At 40.3% G+C, this 4,547-nt stretch overlaps 1 pseudogene; it reads left to right on the plus strand.

The window, feature by feature from the left end:
- Positions 1–3,575: 3,575 nt before the first annotated feature.
- LOC105531282 lies at positions 3,576–4,123 on the plus strand (annotated as a pseudogene).
- Positions 4,124–4,547: the final 424 nt, after the last annotated feature.

Genomic DNA, 4,547 nt, shown 5'->3' on the forward strand with positions numbered 1-4,547 from the left:
TAATTGTCACTTGCCACTTGCTGATAGGGTTTTGATATGAGTCTGTGATTTATTATGGTCTCTGTGCAGTCAAACCTCCCTGCTAATGTTAATCTGTATTTGCAGCCACTCCCCTGCATTAGCATTACCACCTCAGCTCCATCTCAGATCATCAGGCATTAGATTCTCATAAGAAGTGCACAACCTAAATACCTCACATGTGCAGTTCACAATAGGGTTCATGCTCCTATGAGAATCTAATGCCACCACTGATGTGACAGTAGGCGGAGATCAGGAGGTAATGTGAGCAATGGGGAGCAGCTGTAAATACAGATGAAGCTTCACTCGCTCACCCAACACTCACTTCCTGCTGTGCGGCCCAGTTCCTAATGGACCATAAACCGATACCGGTCCATGGCCTGGGAGGTGGGATCCCCTGACCTATACCACCTAAATGGGGATCCATTAGGGTTTTCATTTCTATTGACTAATAAAGCTTCATAGAGGCAAATGTCAGGTCTAAACAACTTACATATAGTAGGGTGGAGGGATGATCAGAGACAATACAAGAATGTTGTAGAGACATTAAGAAAGCCAGGATACATGCAGTATGATTGGAATGTTAAGTTTTTTTGTGTCAGTTTGTTTGTTTTTTGAGACAAGAGTCTTACTCTGACACCCAGGCTGAAATGCAGTGGTGCAATCTCAGCTCACTGCAATCTCCACCTCCAGGGTTCAAGCCATTCTCCTGCCTCAGCCTCCTGAGTAGCTGGAATTACAGGCATGTGCCACCATTCTTGGCTAATTTTTGTATATTTAGTAGAGTTGGGGTTTCACAGTGTTGACCAGGCTGGTCTTGAACTCCTGACCTCAGGTGATCCACCTGCCTCTGGCTCCCAAAGTACTGGGATTACAGGCATGAGCCAACACACCAGGCCAGAATGTTAGATTCTTTTTGGAGATTAGATCAGTAAAGGTAGGGACAGTCAATAAAAGGAGTGCTATGTAAACACTTAAATGATGCAGTCAATTTCCTACTCTAGGTCATTAAGGGGGAAAAACTATTTTTTTCTACTTTGCCTTTTAGATCATTGCCTGAGTTTACTTTGTTTCTTTAACTTGCTTACAGGTATCTCAGCCTTCAAAAATAAAACATTTAAAAATATAACTGAAATTTAGACTACCTTTGGCTTCCATCCCTCCTGCAAGCTTGATTACAAAAACCTAATGGAAGGTGATGGTTACACAAGTCATAGAACCACACACTAAAAACAGTGTGTTTTAATATATCTAAATTATACATAGAAAGAGAAAGAATGAACTGAGAAAGAAAGGAAAGACTATGGCCAGCTATATTTCCAGAAAGCAGCAACTGTGATTTTTTAAAATCAACTTTTTAAAATTACATCCATGTTTATTGTGCAGTTAGGATTCTGCTATGAACTAAATTGTGCACCCCTGGTCCCCACTCTCAAATTCATATATTGAAGTCATAACTCCCAGTACCTCCAAATGTAACCATAATTGAAGATAATGTTTCAAAAGAGGTGATTACATTAAAATGATGTCATTAGGATGGGGCCCTACTTCAATATGTCTGGTGTCACAAGAAGAGACAACAGGAGCACAAGTGCATAGAGGGACGACCATCTGCAAGCCAAGGAGGAGAGGCCTCAGAAGAACCCCAAAATGCCAGCACTTTATCTTTGACCTCCATCCTCCAGAACTAGGAGAAAGTAAATTTCTATTGTTTAAGCCACTCATTCTGTAATATTTTGTTATGACAGCATTAGCAAACTAGTACAGGTTCCATTTTTATTTATTCAGGGTCAACATTTCAAAAGGGCATTCTTTGCCACTTGTGGTGAAAGTATATTTTTTCTAGTGGACCCTAACAACTCATATCAAAAGCTTTTAAATTTGGCCCATTCTTTTGAACCATCAATTACACTTCCAGAATTATATCACAGTGAAATAATTCAGGACCTATATAAGGATTTAGCTATAAAGATATTTATTTTAATTTGTTTATACTAGAAAAAAAGTTGGAAATGACCTAATAGTCCCAAAATAGCTATCTAATAGGGAAACAATTAAGTGCTCCAGGTAAGAATACTATATTATGAAGTACTAAAATTGATATTACAGAGGAAAAAGTCATGACTTGCATTTAGATATAAATCTCATACCATCAAGATAATGTATAAAAAGTCACACTATTTATTTTGCCAAATCAAATTAAGTCTGACTTAATTTGAACCCCATACTTGTCAGAATGGCAAAAATGTCAACATGTCATTACGGGGGTTCCTTCTACCTTTTTTCATGCAAAGGCACTTGCCTCTCTCTCTTTAATAAAATGCTTTTTGTGGAGGAAAAAAAAAAAAAAAAAAAACAAGAGGAGGATTGTCTTTAAAAGGGTCTCTCCTGAGGTGAGAAAATGAACAGACCATTTTGTTGTGGTGATGTTAATTGTACCTTGTTCTTCTGCCTGTATATTCCCTTGCCTCAAGAGCAAAATCTAGGCTTTTAGACGGGAGAATTGTATTTGTCTCTTCCAGATGGAAGGAAATGTTGAAGGAGAGCTGGGCGCAGTGGCTCATGCCTGTAATCCCAGCACTTTGGGAGGTTGAGGCGGGTGGATCACGAGGTCAGTATATTGAGACTATCATGGCTAACACGGTGAAACCCCGTCTCTACTAAAAAATACAAAAAATTAGCTGAGGCAGGAGAATGGCATGAACCCGGGAGGTGGAGCTTGCGGTGAGCCGAGATCGCGCCACTGCACTCCAGCCTGAGTGACAGGGCGAGACTCCGTCTCAAAAAAGAAAAAGAAAAAGTTGAAGGAGGAGGGCTTAGTGTGAATAAAAGATAGCTTCCCAAGTCTAGAAGTGACAAGAAGCTTCTGAGTTTTCCCCACTGGAGGAAGCCAGTATACAGCCCCCTCCACCCCCAACTCCACCCCATCCCCCACATCATTGATAACACTGAAGGCTGAACATTAATTATCTTGAAAGTAAGGTATACCACCTTGGTGTTGGAACCAGATCCATGTAAACCTGGAACTTTTGTATACACAACTCTAGTAATAATAGGGATTGAATTGCCAGCCAGATGGGTAGGAGGTTGAGGCAGATGATCAGAATTAGAGGACTAAACAAATTTAAACATTTCTCAGAATATCTGTTCCCTAAAACACACACACCCAAGTACATACACATGCACAAACTCATACACAGAATATGTACCTTCTAAATTGAAAGTATTTAGAGCTTTCTACTGTCATTTATTTATCATTTCATTTAATTCATTCATGGGCTAGGTGTTGTGAATAAAGAAAAGTCTCTGGCCTCTAGTCTTGGGAGCTCAACAGTCTTGGGAGAAAGAGAAAATCAACAATTAAAATACATATGACAAGTAGTATAACAGAAGTTGTAAACACAGTGTATTAGGATAGAAATGAAGAAACCCAGAGTTCAGTAAATTCTTCAAATGAAAACTGACTTCGGAAGTACGTATAATATTTAGGCCTACAAGAAGGTACAGGAAACGGTGTGTGTACATGCTGTGTTTGGAATTGAAAAGTAACTATCAAAAATGTGATGGTGTGCTTTGCAGATGCCGCCACTGAGGAAAACCCTATACTACCAGCCATGGTCAACCCCACCATGTTCTTTGACATTGCCGTCGTCGACGAGCCCTTGGGCCGCGTCTCCTTCGAGCTGTTTGCAGACAAGTTTCCAAAAACAGCAGAAAATTTTCATGCTCTGAGCATTGGAGAGAAAGGATTTGGTTATAAGGGTTCCTGCTTTCACAGAATTATTCCAGGGTTTATGTGTCAGGGTGGTGACTTCACATGCCATAATGGCACAAGTCCATCTATGGGGAGAAATTTGAAGATGAGAACTTCATCCTAAAGCATACAGGTCCTGGTCCTGACATCTTGTCCATGGCAAATGCTGGACCCAACACAAATGGTTCCCAGGTTTTCATCTGCACTGCCAAGACTGAGTGGTTGGATGGCAAGCATGTCTTTGGCAAAGTGAAAGAAGGCATGAATATTGTGGAGGTCATGGAGCACTTTGGGTCCAGGAATAGCAAGACCAGCAAGATCACCATTGCTGACTGTGGACAACTTGAATAAGTTTGACTTGTGTTTTATCTTAACCACCAGACCATTCCTTCTGTAGCTCAGGAGTGCACCCCTCCACCCCATTTGCTCACAATATCCTAGAATCTTTGTGCTCTCGCTGCAGTTCCCTTTGGGTTCCATGTTTTCCTTGTTCCCTCCCATGCCTGCTGGATTGCAGAGTTAAGTTTATGATTATGAAAAACTAAATAACAAAAAAAAGTGATGGTATATATTAGTTTCCTATTGCTGCTGTAAGAAATTACCAGAAATTTAGTGACTTAAAAAAAACCACACAAATATATTATAGTTCTGTAGGTCAGAATCAAGGTGTTGGCAGGGCTGTGTTTCTTTCTGTGTTTCTTTCTTTCTTTCTGGAGGCTCTATAAGAGAATCTCATTCCCTGCCTTTTCCAGCTTCAAATGCCAGCCTCATATTC

Source organism: Mandrillus leucophaeus, unplaced genomic scaffold (assembly GCF_000951045.1).
Source record: "Mandrillus leucophaeus isolate KB7577 unplaced genomic scaffold, Mleu.le_1.0 Scaffold88, whole genome shotgun sequence".
NCBI classification, from domain to species: Eukaryota; Metazoa; Chordata; class Mammalia; order Primates; family Cercopithecidae; genus Mandrillus; species Mandrillus leucophaeus.